Consider the following 16,587-nt stretch of genomic DNA (forward strand, 5'->3'; position numbering starts at 1 on the left):
AGATACAAGTTAATAATTCCAAAGACCATAATAACAAAATTAAAACAAAATCAAAAGACTTGAAAACAAACGGAAGAAAATATATCAAACAACAAATCATATCTAAACAATATATATTTAAAACAACTGGCCTGTAAAACAGGACAAGGAGAAAAAATATTTAATAATCATTGGACTACCTAAAAGCCATGACTAGAAAAAATAAAATTCATCTAGAAGAACATATGGTCAAGAACCTTGAGGGAAGTAATGGTGGGGGAAAGTGAGAAAGAAGGGGGACTAGCAGTACAAGATCTTAATCTGTACTACAAAGTAGTAATCATAATGACTTGGTACTAGTTAAAAAGTAAAGAGGTCAGGAGCAGCTAGGTGGCACAGTGGATAAAGCAACAGCCCTGGATTCAGGAGGACCCGAGTTCAAATTCAGCCTCAGACATGCCACTAGCTGTGTGACCTTGGGCAAGTCACTTAATCCCCATTGCCCTGCAAAAAAAAGTAAAGAGTTCCATCAGATATATATATACAACATAGATTTTAAAAAATGAATCAGTAGCATAGTATCTGATAAGGATTCACTATCTGACAAAAACTGGAAATAAGTCTGTCAGAAATTAAGTATAAGAGCAGCTAGGTGGTGCAGTGGTTAGAGCACTGGCCCTAGATTCAGGAGGACCTGAGTTCAAATCCGACCTCAGACACTTAACACTTATTAGCTGTGTGACCCTGGGCAAGTCACTTAACCCCAATTGCCTCACTCAAAAAAAAAAAAAGAAAGAAAGAAATTAAGTATAGACCAACCTCACATACCACATATTAAGATAAATTCCAGGTGAATACATGTTTAGACATAAAAGTTGACATAAACAAATTAGTAAAGCAAGGGAAAAAATGACCTTTCAAACTGAAGGAAAGCGTTCATGACTAAACCAGTGATAAAGAGGATCGCAGAAAACAAAATGAACAATTTTGAACATGTAAAATTAAAAACGTTTTACATAAGTAAAACCCATATAGTTAGAATTAGAAAGGAAACAAGTAAGTTGGGAGAAAATATTTGTAGCAAGTTTTTCTGATAAAGGTCATATATTCTAGATGAATATGGAACTAATTAAAATTTATAAGAATAAGAGAATCCCCCAGTAGATAAATTATCAAAGGATATTAACAGGAAGTTTTCTAAGAAAAATTCCCAGCTATCAATTGCCATGGTTTTACAAAAATACTCCAAATAATAATAATTAGAAAAATGCAAAATTAAAGCAACTTTGAGGGTCCAACTCACACCCATCCGATTGGCAAAAATGACCAAAAAAGAAATATGACAAATGCTAGAGGGGCTATGGGAAAACATTCTGGAAAGCAGTTTAGAACTATGCCCCAAATTCATTGAACTGTTCATTTCCTTTCATCCAAGGCTTCTATGAGATAGATCTATAGACTAAAAAGATTTTTTTTTTAAAAGCAGAATACCTATGTACGAAAATATTTCTAGTAACTATTTGTAGTTACAAAGAATCAGAAACAAAAGCAGCATCCATGAATCGGGGAATATTTTTGTTCATAATTGCATATGTAAAACCTATATCTGATAGCTTACTGCCTCAGGGAGAGGGGAGGAAGGAAAGGAGGGACAGAATTTGAAACTCAAAACTTTAAATAAAAATGTTTATTATAAAAAAAAGATTATCATTTTGCTATAATGAATGATGAAAGGGCTGGTTTCAGAAAAACAGTAATTCTTTTATGAATTCATTCTGAATAAAGAGCATTACCAGGAAAACAATATATTCAATATGAGTAATACTAGAAATACCAACAACTTTAAGAGACTTAAGAACACTGATCAATGCAATGATTAATCTAGAATCCAAAGGACTCATGATGAAGCATGCGATTTACTTCCTTTCACAGTGATGATGGATTCAAGAAGCAGAATGAGATTTACATTTTTGGACATTATGAATGTGAAAATTTGTTTTCGTTGACTCTATTTTAATAATTTTTCCTTTTTTCAATTAGGGACATGGGAAAGAAAACAGAAATACTTGTTAATTGAAAAATTAAAATTCAAAAAAGTACTGTGCTTCTCATTTTAAAAGCTAGTTAAAATAGCCTATGTGCAAATGCCACCATATAGAATAAGATATCAGAAGATAGTAACAATTTTATATCACCAGACAAACTTCTATTCACATAAATTAGTCTTATTGGAATCTTTGTGATTTTCAAAGTCTCTATTTATCTCATCCAATAAGTCCTGGAAGCTGAATGATACTGTTACGATCTAATATTCCAAAATGTATATTTGATTTATTTCTTCTTTCTATTTCATAAACAATCTGGCCCTTGATTTCTTCCCATTGCTTTCTTAAAGTATAGGGGAAAAGTAAGGTCATCTAACTAATTTGTTTTGTCCTTTTTTTAACCATACAAAAATAAAATTAGCACAGTATTGAAAAAAATAGTTATTTATTCTCCAATTGTCACCTACCTGAATAATGTCCAATTTTGCTACTTGAGTAGCTACAGTGATCTTTGGTTAAGTTCTGCCCCTAATGAAAGTAGTACTGTTTATTTTATGATGGAGCAGTCCATTAAAATACATTCACCTTTTTAGGTTAACAATGACTTACATATTAGAATGAGTCTATGTTCTCTGGAAGATACTTTTTGATCTTGGGATCTTCCAGGCTCCTTCTTCTCTTGGGTTTCTATTAAGGGAATAGTTCTGGTTTTCATTAGAAACAGATGAAATCAGGGCGGCTAGGTGGTGCAGTGGATAGAGCACCGGCCCTGGAGTCAGGAGGACCTGAGTTCAAATCCGGCCTCAGACACTTAACACTTGCTAGCTGTATGACCCTGGGCAAGTCACTTAACCCCAATTGCCTCACCAAGAAAAAAAAAAAGAAACAGATGTATACCCCATCATTTTTAGCAATGCAAATGGTTTCAAATGAATTTAGGCAAGAAAAATAGAAAGTTGCATAATTAATAATAAGTATCTTATTTTAGGTTTATATAAGTAATACAGATCCAAGTAAAAGTACTGTATTTTTAGTGAGGCTCAAGGCCTCAAGGATGGGACTAATTCAAGTTCTCAGAAAAACAAGCACAATTTGACTGTGACATAAGGACCATTGCTACTTAAGAGGGAAGAGACCCACATGGTAACACCAAGTTTAGGAAGAGGAAACAGAACGGTATTACCAGCTTGTTAGATGACAGAAGCTGAGAGTGAAAAAATTTGGGTATCAAATGAGGTAACAAATACTACTCTAAACAAAAGCTCAGACACTACAAGAACAAATCATCTAATATTAGGTCCAGATGCATGAGACATGTGCCAAATTATCAACACACCAAAGAATGAGTCTCCCGTCTCCATGTTTTTGCTTGGGTGTCCATCGTGCCTGGAATGTACTCACTATAGGATCCCTATCTTACTCATAAGTCAATTTCATTCTTTTTTATTTCAGAAAGCAGTCTGGCATAGGTTAAAGAATATTGGACAACATCAGATACCCTGGGTTTGGATCACTCCATAAAATTTATTATATAATTACAGACATGTCACTTAATGTCTCAGAGCCTGTTTCCTCATCCATAAAGTGCAAATAATAATACTTATATTATACCTCAGAAGATTGTTGAGAGGAAAGTACTTTACAAATCAGTACCTAACACAGTTTGACTTAAGATAGTGACAAAATGTTTCTTGAATTAATATTTATGATTTCTGTTGCCAAGATGGCGTAGTGAGAAAGGAACCTTCCAAAGTCCTCCCAAATTCCCCTCCAAACAACCAGAAAATCACCTCAGAATTGATCAAGGAGCAGGGAAGTAACTTACCAGCTTGACAGTAAAGGTCTGTTTCACTGGGGTGGGAGAGGACCAAGATCCAAGAGCAGCAGCAGTAGTAGCTAGCTTCACAGCAGGGGACCTGTATCAAGGTTCCAAGTCTGGAGCAATCCACCAGATAGGCCCCACCCTACTGCAAACCTGTAGCCCCCTAGGCAAGTGAGCAGTCTGTGCAGTCCAGCAAGGATCCACCCTAGCAACCCTGGTGGGGTAGGTGTTATTAACCCCATTTTTACAGATGAGGAAACTAAGGCAAACAGAGATTAAATGGCTTGCCCAGTAGGACTGGGGGTTGTATTTGAACTCAGATCTTTTTGACTCTAGGTCCAACACATTATCTGCCATCGCACTTCTTCCTTATGTAATGATGAATAGAGCTAGCAGTCACATAACTGAGGTAACCTAGTAAAAATGTGTGGGCCTCAACTAAGCCTATGCAGCAAGGAAATTCTTTTATTCCTGGACTCCCCACGCCACTGTCCATAGAAGCCATTCCAAACTTAACTAAAATTCCCATAACTCTCCCTACTCACATTCTCTCAGCAAAAAGCTTTATCTTTAATCCCCTTTTCCTTCAAACATTGTCCAATGCTCTTTATCTTTAAAAACAAACAAAAAACCCCCCTCTTAACCAGATCCCATCATCCCCTCAAACTCTATATCTCATCTCTCCTTTCTCAGCAAAATTCCTAGTAAAATGCTGTTTCCATTTCCTCTTTTCTCATTCATTCAATCCTTTAAAATCTGACTTCCTGCCTTGTCATTTAACAAATTGCTCTCATAAAAGTTGCATATGATCTTTTTTATTTTTTATTATTTTCTTGCATATGATCTCTTAATTACCAATTCTAATGGCCTTTTCTCAGTCCTCATCCTTCCTGATCTCTCTGTTGCATTCAACACTGCTAACCACCATCTCCTGAGTACTGTCTCCTATTTGGGTTTTCATGACAATATTCTCTCATGGTTCCCCTCCCACCTGTATTACAGCCCCTTCAAAGTCTACTCTGCTAGTTCATCATCCCTATCATGCTCCACAGCTGTAGATGTAAACCAAGGGTCCTCTCCTCTTACAACACTCAGTGATCTCATCAGCTCTCCAGAGTTATCTCTCTATAGATATAGGGTCAGCACCCATTATTAACTGTCTAGTGAACATTTTTGGGTCTCCTTCTGGCTCCTGAAACTCATCACAGAACTATAGGTAGTTCAGTGGATAGAGCATTGACCTTGAAATCAGGAGGACTCATCTTGATAAATTCAAATCCAGCTTCAGACACTTAGCTGTGTGACTCTAGGCAAGTAATTTAACCCTGTTTTGCTCCAGTTTCTCATCTGTAAAATCAGCTGGAGAAGGAAATGGCAAATTACTCTAGTATCTTTGTCAAGAAAACCCCAAAATGGGGTCACAAAGAGTCAGCTATGACTGAAATGATACAAAAACATATTTCTCTTCAAACCAGCTCTCTATTCCTGTTGATAGTCCCATTTTTTCAATCTCACAGGTTTATCACCTATTATCCTCAGTTCTTCTCTTTTCCTTCATCATACATATCCAAATCAGTTCCCAGATCTTCCTAGAGAAGATGGAGAGGTTTGAGGGGTTTTTGTTTTGTTTTGTTTTGTTTTTTAAGGTGGTGCAGTAGATAAAGCACCGGCCCTGGAGTCAGGAGGACCTGAGTTCAAATCCGGCCTCAGACACTTGACACTTATTAGCTGTGTGACCCTGGGCAAGTCACTTAACCCCAAGTGCCTCACCAAAAAAAAAAAAAACCCAAGTACAATGACATACATAACCTATATCAGATTGCTTGCTGTCTTGGGAAGGGTAGAAAAATTTGAAACTAGAACTCTTATAAAAACAAATGTTGAAAACTATCTCTACATGTAATAAAATACATTTATGAAAAAGTGTCTGAAAGAACATATTATAGATAAATGCATAGAGGTTAATAGAAAGTTGAGCAGGGAGTAACAGTGGCTTGAGAGGAGTAACTTAAAATATAGCTATAAAGGCAAATTGGAGCTGTAGCAGAAGGGCCATAAATTAAAGACTAAGGAATTAATATTTTGTCATATAGGAAAAAGAGATACAATGAAATTTTTTGACCCATTGACCAATGATGGAGTCAGACATAATTCTTGAAAATTGTAGTTTCACACATACTATGCCACATATGAAGGTAAGAGAAAATGTGAAAGAAAATTATAAGAAAATAATATAGATTTCATTCTTAAAACATAAATAATGACGATATACATGAAGCCATGGGGTAATATATTCAAAATATTCTTCCAAATAAAATAATGGAACCTTAAAAAAAAGTAAAATCGTTCATAACTAATTCAGCACTTGGAGAAGTCATTAATGGTTTGAAATCAACTTGCAAAGAAGTTTACAGTCAATTGCCCCAGGGATCTGTATTTGGTGTCCATCTCTACTATATCTCCTGCATCCGGTCCCCTGCTTACGACTCCCTTGACACCCTTATCACCTCTCCTTTCTTGTAGAGGACTCCTAGTTGATCTCCCTGGCTCAAGACATTCCCCACTCCAATCCATCCTTCCACAGCTACCAAAGTGAAGCACAGGTCTCTCCAGGCTATTCCCCTACTCAATAAACTCTAGTGACTCTTCTTCCACCTAGTATTTCATCCCCCAAAGGAAGTAATTTCTCAATGTTTTTTTATTTTTAAATGTCCTGTCTGTTACTATCTTAAACTTACCTGGTGAAAAATAGGAACATAGTAGGCAATCACAATAATCCCTATAGAGTATGGAGAAGAAAGTGATGGTTTAGTTGATCTCTACTTTGTGCTCCCCTAAGCCATCTATATTTATGGTCAGGAGGGTTTGGTTTTTGTTGGGTTTTTGGACTAAACTATTTCTTTGATACAAGGAATTCTAAATGAGAAAACCTTGTCTAACAATACTGGCTAACACCGGTTCTGAAAATGTTTATCTTGAAACTGAGTTGCTTGGGCTCCTGAGAAGTTAAATATTTCCCCGGGGTCACACAACCAAAGGGCATCAGAGGCAGGACTTGAATCCAGGTCTTGCTGACTTTAAGTCCAGCTCTCTATTCACTAGGCTACAAAGACCAGAATAACAAACAAAATGAGATGCTTAATAATTTATGAAAACAAGAGTAAGCATAATGATAATGGCTGCCATTTTATAACTTTCAGCTTTCTTTTTTTTGAGCTTTTTTTTAAATTTATAACTCTTTTAAAAATATTTATTAAAGGGAAAAGGATCCATATGTACAAAAATATTTATAGCTGCTCTTTTTGTGGTGGCAAGGAACTAGAAATTGAGCGGCTGCCCATAAAATTGGGGAATGCTTGAACAAGTTGTGGTATATGAATGTTATGGAATTCTATTGTGCTGTAAGAAATGATGAGCAGGAGGAGTTCAGAGAAACCTGGAAGGACTTGCATGAATTGATGATGAGTAAGATGAGCAGAACCAGAAGAACATTGTACATAGTGTCATCAACATTATGTGTTGATCAACTGTGATAGACTTGATTCTTCTCACCAATACAAAGGTACAAGAAAGTTCCAAAGGACTCATGATGGAAAAGGCTCTCCAAATCCAGAAAAAAAAGAACTGTGAAATATGGATGCAGATTGACCCATACTATTTCTTTTGTTTTTGGTGCTTTTGCGCTGATTCTTCTCTTGTAACTAATGCAGAACTATGTTTAATGTTATTGTACCCAAAAATTTTATTTATTTATTTACTTACTTACTTATTTATTTGTAATTTTCCCCCACCTTGCATGAAAAACAAATTGTGATATTGATTTTTAAAACTTTTTGTTCCAAATTATTTTCTTTTTCCCTATCCTACCTTAAGAACTCAAGCAATTCAATATAAGTTATACATGTGGAGTCATGCAAAACATAGCAGACAAAAAAAACTTTAGAAAAAGGAACTAACAACAACAACAACAATAACAAAATATTCTTCCATCTGTATTCAGATACCATCAGTTCTCTCTCTGTAGATGGACTGCATTTTTCATAAGTTCTTCAGAGTTGTCTTGGATCATTGCACTGCTGAAAAATAAGTCATTTGCAGCAGATCATCTTACGAGATTGCTGTTATTTTGCATACAGTACATTTTACTTTGCATCAGCTCATGTAAGTCTTTTTCAGGTTTTTCTGATAATTGCATACTGCTCATCTTTTTTTTTTATAGTAAACCACATTTATATAGTACTTTAAAGGGAGATTTCCTTACAAAACACCCATGAGGTTGATTATTGCAACAATAGCTAACATTTATATAGTACCTTATACCTGAAAAAGAATTTCCATCACAATAGCCCAGCAAAGAACCACCACCACCACCATCATCATCTTACATTGCTCTTGCCTCTGCTTCAAATTTTTTTCCCAGTTATTACTAACTGTATTTCCCTCCTATTCACTCCCCATGCATGATATTTACTCTATTTTCTATCTTCTTTTACCCTTCCCCTTCTGAAAAGTGTTTTACTTCTGACTGCCCCTTCCCCAATTCCCCCTCTTCTTTCACCCCTACCCCCTTATCCCATGCCCCTCCCACTTACCCACAGGGCAAGATATATTACTCTACCCACTTGAATATATATGTTATTTTCTCCTTGAGCCAATTCTGATAAGAGTAAGCCTCATTCACTCCCCTGCTCCTCCCCATCTTCCCCTCTACTCCATAAGCTTTTTCTTGCTTCTTTTATGTGAGATACTTTCCTCCATTCCACCTCTCCCTTTCCCTTTCTCCCAGTGCAATCCTCTCACCCCTTAATTTTATTTTAAAGATGTCATCATGGGGCAGCCAGGTGACACAGAGAACAAAGCATCCACCCTGGACCCAGGATCCCTGGAGCCCAAATATGGCCTCAGACACAAGACACTCACCAGTTGCTCAATCCTGGGCATGCCATCCCACCCTGACTGTCCCACAAAAAAAATTTAAATGATAAACAAAAAATAATTGCTTTACAGATATCATCCTTTCATAATCAATTCTCACCTGTGTCCTCTGTCTAAATTTATTCCTTTCAGTTGCCCTAATACTGAGAAAGTTCTTGAGTCTTAGAAGTATCATCTTCCCATGTAGGCATGTAAACACTTTAACCTTTTAACCTCCCTCATGATTTTTTTTCCTGTTTACCTTTTTTGCTTCTCTAGGGTCTTGTGTTTGAAAGTCAAATTTTCTATTTAGTTCAAGTCTTTTCTTCACCAATGTCTGACAGCCCTCTTTTTCATTGAAGTCCTGTTTTTCCTCCTGAAAGATTATACTCAGTTTTGCTGGGTAGGTGATTTTTGGTTGTAATCCCATTTCCTTTGCCCTCCAGAATATCATATTCCGTGCTCTCTGATCCTTTAATGTAGAAGCTGCCAGATCTTGTCTTATCCTTACTGTGGCTCCACAGTACTTGAATTGTTTCTTTCTGACTGCTTGCAATATTTTCTCCTTGACTGGGAAGCTCTAGAATTTGGCTATAATATTCCTGGAAGTTTTCATTTTGGGATCTCTTTCAGGAGGTGATTAGTGAATTCTTTTAATTTCTATTTTACCTTCTGATTTTAGAATATTAGGGCAATTTTGCTTGACAGTCTCTTGGAAGAGTTTTTTTTTTAATCATTGTTTTCAGGTAGTCCAATGATTTTCAATTTATCTCTCCTGGATTTATTTTGCAGGTCAGCTGTTTTTCCAAGGAGATATTTCACATTGCCCTCTATTTTTTCATTCATTTAGATTTGTTTTATTGTGTCTTGCTTTCTTATAAAGTCATTAGCTTCCATTTGTTCAATCCTAATTCTTAAGCAGTTTTCTTCAGAGAACTTTTCCATTTGGCCTGTCAAGCTGTTGGCTTTTTTTCCCATGACTTTCCTGCATCACTCTTATTTCCCTTTCCATTTTTTCCTCTACCTCTCTTACTTTATCTTCAAAGTCCTTTTTGAGCACACTTCTATGGCCTGAGACCAATTCATATTTTTCTTGGAAGCTTTGGATGTAGGGGCTTTGACTTTGTTATCTTCTTCTGAGGATGTATTTTGATCTCCTTTCTCACCAAATAAGCTTTCTATGATCTGCATCTTTTTCTGTCTGTTCATTTTGCTAACCTATTTCTTTTCTTTTCTTTTTTTTTTTTGTGGGGCAATGGGGGTTAAGTGACTTGCCCAGGGTCACACAGCTAGTAAGTGTCAAGTGTCTGAGGCTGGATTTGAACTCAGGTCCTCCTGAATCCAGGGCCGGTGCTTTATCCACTGCACCACCTAGCCGCCCCCCGCTAATCTATTTCTTGATTTTTAACTCCTTAAAGTGGGGCACTGCTTCCAGGGCACACTGTCCCAAGCTTCAGGGGGTCCCAAATGGTACAATTTAAAGAGAGACACATTCTGCACTCACCTGGCCTGTGCTCTGGTCTGTAAATAACCCCAGGCCTACTTGCTCTTTAACCTGGAAACAAAAATCTGTTTTGCTTTAGTTGCAAGCTCCAGGTGAGCCTGTGACCTTTTCCCACCTGGGATTGCCACTTCAAGGCTGTTTCCTGGTTCCCAGCATGGGCAAAACAACCAATTTCTGCCTCAGCACTATCAGAGTTTCCTGTAATCTTCCCTCCCCCCCACCCCCCGACCAACCGCTCAGCCCTCTCACCAGACCATGAGCTTAGTTCAAGAAGAAGCAGCCACTGCAGCCAATTCAGAGGCTCCAGAGGTCTCTTTCTCTGGCACAGCCTGGGGCTAAATCTGCACATGTGGCCAGACTGTGCTTTGCTCTCACCTTGGTACAACAGACGATTCCTGCCAACCTTCTAAGTCATCTTTGGCTGGAAAATGATATCACCCCATCCTTTTGTGGGTTCTGCTGCTCCAGGAATTGTCTTATGGCATTATTTGGAGGTTTTTGGCATGATCATGTGAGGAGCTCTGAGAAGTTACTGCCTTTCCTTTGCCATCTTGGCTCTGCTCCCAGCCACATTCCTATTTTTAGCTCTTGTAAATAGCACTTAGTGCCTGGCACATAATAGGCATTAATAAATGTTTATTGATTGATTGATTGAATCTTTTAGATTGTGTAAAAGGAAGCATTAAGTAATATAGGAAGCAAGCCTTAAGCCAGGAAGATGTTGGGTCAAGTAAGGGTGAATGTTTAACAATTCTCTAAAAACTTTTTCTATTTAATTTGCATTTTTAAACATTTTATCCATCACTTTCTTAATTGTAGCCAATAAAAACAAATAATTTGAGCTCTGATTTGCAGCATTTATCAGTTTCTGAGGTATAAACCCTTACATTGAAAATTTAATAATCAGCTCTTATGAGTCAGTACAATGTGGGTCCTATATACCCATAGGGAGCCCCACTTCTTATACATACTCAAACCATTGATAAACAAAGCAGAGAAAAATAACTTTAAAACTAATTCCAGTTTTGTTGTGACTTCACCTTGCTCATTTGCTATTTTGATGTTTTTCTGCTCTCTTATTTTTAATGAAATTAGCTAAGGGTTTATCAATATTAGTCTTTTCAAAGAAGCAGTTTTTTGTTTTATAATTTCTGTAGGGTTTTTTCTTTCTAGTTTGTCTCTTCTCTAACTTTTAATCACTTCCTCTTTTGTGCTTATTTTAGATTTGTTATTTGTTGGCTTTCTTTTTTTAATGCATATTCAACTTTTGAATTTTCTATGTTTCTTTCTTGTTAATTATCTTTGTAGGACTGAGTTTTTCCCTGACAACTGTTAAAGACCAATTCAACTAAAGAATATCAGATTTTTAAAAATGAAAGTAGGCACTGAAAATTTAATAGGTCTTTATTGTTATTGTCTTTACTTTGTGGATATTTAAATCAATCAATAGAGACAATATGGTAAAGGAGGAGAGCAAAAAATGTAGAAAGATGTAGAATAATAAAAGCATCTGTGAACATCCTCTCATACTAATTATAAGTAGCATTAATAGACAATGGCAGTAATGCTCATGCAACAAACAAAAAATAGTTTTATAATAGCCTAGTATAAGAACAATCTTGTATTACAAATTGGCGAATTGTAATACAAAAAATAAGATTTGATCTGAAACTTAGTAAACATCTACAAGGAGATGTAATACTTTGAAAGAGCTAGCACAATTTTATTAAAAAACAGGTCATGCAGACTAACCCTATTTGTTTATTGGATAGGGCTACTGAATTGGTAGACTGTAAGATTTCTATAGATAAAATTTACCTTCATGTTAACAAAGCAATTAAATTCCATAAATATTAAGCACTAACTACCTATAAAATGGCTTCATACTAACTATAATGCAATCTCATATTCTTCTTCTGTTAGAGATGGAGAGATTTGGGATTAAAAAAACAAAACAAAACAGTACAATGATGGGAATTCAGAACTAACTCAACACTTGGAGAAGCCATTAATGGGTTGATATCAACTTCCAAGGAGGATTTCAGTGGATTGTCCCAGGGATGTGTGCTTGGTCTTGTGTTATTTAATATTTTCATCATGACTTTGATAAAAGAATAGATGGCATACTTGTCAAATTTGCAAAATAGTACAACACTGAATGATGTTCAGAATACTGGGCTTAATTTAACAAGATGAAATTTGATAGGAATACAATATACAAGTTCAAAAGGTCAACTTCACAAGTTACAGGCTAGGTTTCAAAAGTATGTGGTTAGACAGAAGTTTGGAAATAATCTGGAGTTTTCAGTGGAGTGCAAACTCAATATAAATCAAGTCATAGTCCTCTCTGTACTCTGCCCTGGTCAGATCATGTGCGGAACATTGTATTCATTTCTGTATACCTCCTTTTAGGAAGGATTTTGACAAGATGGAGAGTATCCAATGGAAGACAACCAGGATGGTGAAAGACCTCAAATTCATGCAACATCAGAATTAAAAGAAACTGAGAATGTTTCAACTAGAGAAGATTTAGGGTGGACATGATAATAGTATTTGCATATCCAAAAGGACTATCTTGGGAAGGAAAATTTAGACTTGTTCCACTTGCCCCCAGAAGATTGAACCAGAAACAATGGAGGGAAATTGCCAAAAGGCTTTCTTTTTTTAAGGAAAAAAACCTTCTTTATTAATAAATAAAGCTATCTAAAAGTTGAAAGAACTTCCTGAAGAAACCATGGGGTTCTCCAAGCAAAGAATGGATGTCCCTTTTCCTGATAAAGTTCCTATTCAAATTGTGGGTTGACCTATATGTCAATTAACATATTTTATGTAAATTTTAATGTAAATATATGTTCTAAACTAGCCCACTCCTTTCCCCAAATTCAGTAATTTAGCAACAACTACTATTATTTCCCCAAACAACTTTGTATAAACTGTCACTAAAATGCACTCCCTCCTCACTTCTGCCTCTTAAAATACTTCTTTTAAGGTTTATCCCTGATTCCCTTAGTTTTTAGTATTCTCTCTTTCCTCAAATTAAACTATTGAAGTTTAAGTTCACTTCAGCCTTCCCATCCCATCAGAAATAACTTAAGCTCCTTGTGAACAGGGACTATTTTCCTTTTTTTTTTTTTAACTTTGTATCTTTAGTGCCTTACATAGAGTAGGAAGTCAATAAATGCTTTTTAAATCCAATTTAGTTTATTGGATTCTCCAGCTATCTATAGTTGCCAATCCTTGAAAGATATAGAATAGTAGTTAAGATGTCTAGACTTCTAGGAGGGAGGATGGAAATCAAGATTTATAGTCCACTCCATATCAGCAAAAGGCACAGATCTACCCTGGAAGGTTACAGTTGGTGTCGGGGTTCCGTGACTGTTGAAGGCTGGGGAACTTTGTACATGCCCTTTGGGAGCAACCAACAAAAGAAAACTGACCTCTCAATATGTATTATTTTAATCCCAAACCATTAGTGATTTTTTAAAAGTCAGGGCTAGATTCCTATTGCTTTAAGATTCACATTACAAATCCAAGGAATTGATATGAGGTAAGATCTCCAATTCCAAATGCTAAAGTTAGGTAGGAATAACAGAGAAAAGAAGAATTATTCCCTGTGAAAAGAAAAAAGGATTTTAGCCTCAAATATAAGCTTGTGCTTTTAATAGGAACTTAGAAAGTTAATAGTTCTACTCCCTTCCTGTAAATAAGATACATATTTATAAAAATACGCAAAGGTGCAAACTATCAATAGGTGCAAAGAGGCAAAATCCAGCTATATATAAAGAAAATCAGTACTTCTCATTAGAATTTCCTCTCCTTTTGAAGAATGTTTGCTTCCAACTAGTCAAGACTAAGAGTAAATTTCTACTTGATTCCTCTAAATAAAAGAGACAGGATTAAAGGGAACCTGGGATTATATTTGGAAGAATATGAATTAGGAGATTGTTCACAGTAGAAAATGCCAACAATGATAAATAGACTCACATATAAAGGTCATAGATAAGGTAGGAATTGAAGTATTATTACATTATCTATAAGGCCTAGTACATATAGTAGCCCCTGTAGCCCATCACAGCTTTCAGTATTTCCATCAAGCCAATGAATATAAACAAAATTCCTTAATTTGGGACAAATTCTGTTTCCTCTCCCCATTCTTTCTTTGTACCGCAACGCCCACCATTTCATTATGGTATAGTTAAGCTTCAAGTCAAAACTAGACAAGCATTAGATCTACCTTTTTCACTACTCAAGTGTAAGTGTTCTCTGGATATGAACCTTGGGAAAGAAAGACTATATTCTGCTTTGTGCTCCCAAGTTCAAATACCTGTTTTAAGATTAAATCTGTATTAATATTACAACCACCTCCATCATCATTCTCAGGGTTGTTCTATCCTCAGAAAATGACATTTCTCTTACTATTTTCTTTTCCTAGAAGCCTGTGAAATAGATTCTGTAGTCTCTCTGCCTCCTAGGCATTCTGTTCTGCTTTCCTCTTTCTAGCATTTGTGCATGTTAAGTATTGTTTTATATTATTCTTCATATTTATTCATGGTTGGCAGTTTCTTTAACTAAACTGAACATTACTCAAGTCAAATCAATTAATTATATTAAGCACCAAATATGCTAAGCAATGGGGATGATACCAAGAAAGGTTTAAAACAACCAAAACAAAAACAGTCCCTGCTCTCAAGGAGTTCAAAGTCTAAGGGGGGGAGACAATATGCAAACCAATATGTATGAAAAGATATATGTAGAATAAATTTGAGAGTAGTCTAGGAGGGAAGATTTAAGAGGATTGGGGAAAACTTGCAGAAGGTGCAACTTTAGCTGAGACTTGAAAGAAGCCAGGGAAAACATGGGGTGGCTTTGAGAAAGAGAGTTCCAAGCACATACAAAGACTCTATTTCTTGACAGTTGCCTAAAGGAATTAGAAATGGCTATCTTGGGGAAGAGTTGACTTTTCTAAGTCAACTAAGGCCTATTTGTTCTCAAGTATCTGAAGTCCTGTCACATGGAAGAAGGCAGAAATTTGTTTGACTTAGTTCTAAATAACAGAATTAAATTCAAAGAGGAAGATTTCAGTTATGTGAAAGGAAAACGTCCCATTAATTAGAACTGTCCAAAAGTAGAATAGGATATCTCAGGACATAGTATTGTTTCACTGAATATCTTAAAGCAGAAATTACATAGCCACTTCTCCAGGATTTGGAGAAGCAATTCCTACTCTGGTATCTATTGGACTAGATGCTCTCTTGGGTATCTTATTACTAGTGGTATTGAGTGGTAACTCAAATATAAAAGGGGCCACTAAGCCATATATAAGGATCCCTGTGGGCTACATATTGACTTAGAAAACCACATATTAGCATTACACATGCTTTATTGTATTTTTTACTTTGTTAAATATTTCCCAAATACAATTTAATTTGGTTCAGCCACATTCAGGAGTGTTGTGGGTCATAATGCTGCTTCTGGGCTGTGTGCTTGACACTTCTGCCTTATGCCTCATTGAAACTATAATTTCAGTTAGGATAGTTCAGTGAACTATAAAAAGGATTCATTCAGTAATTGCCTATTGAAAGCATTATATACTCTTATTAAGTAGAAAATTATATGGCAAAAATAATCTATGGGATTGAAAAATGATTAGAATAGAATCACAGTCTATGTTATTTAAAGATCCAAACTTAAGGAAGTCTTTCAGTAGCTGACATGTAACATATTAGGTCTAAAAAGAGAGACCTTTTCACCCCTGAAGCAGTGAGAAGTTAGTCCTTTCTGATGTCACACTACCCCATTTAAGCCCATCTGTCCTTACTTAGGGAGAGAAGATGTTAAGCTCATGTCATATTGTTGAGCAAGTACCATTTTAGTTTATGTCTCTTTAGCTTTATCTTAAAAGGGAGGGTATAATAAAGCTAGACTTTTGGGAATCTTCCAAGACTGGCTCAAACCAGCCTTATCAACTTTAACTCACACAATCTTTCACATGTCCTCTTTAACTATTCCATGCTATAGTCAAATAGACTATTACTATTTTTTGAACACATTGTTCAAATGACAAACATATGTTTGCTTAAAATACTATTTTATGGAGAACTCATATAAGGCAAGCACACACATGGAAATCAGGAGAAGTAATACAAAGATACTTTGGAAGTCTCTCTGAAGAACTTCGGTATCAATTGTTAGATGTGGGAGACACTGGCCCAGGACCACCCAGCTTGGCATGCCTGCATCAAAGAAGGTGCTGTGCTCTATGAGAAAAGCAGAATTGTAGTAGTGCAAAAGAAATGTGAGATAAGCAAATTCAGAGACATCTC

The sequence above is a fragment of the Dromiciops gliroides genome, chromosome 3 (assembly GCF_019393635.1).
Source record: "Dromiciops gliroides isolate mDroGli1 chromosome 3, mDroGli1.pri, whole genome shotgun sequence".
Classification (NCBI taxonomy): Eukaryota; Metazoa; Chordata; class Mammalia; order Microbiotheria; family Microbiotheriidae; genus Dromiciops; species Dromiciops gliroides.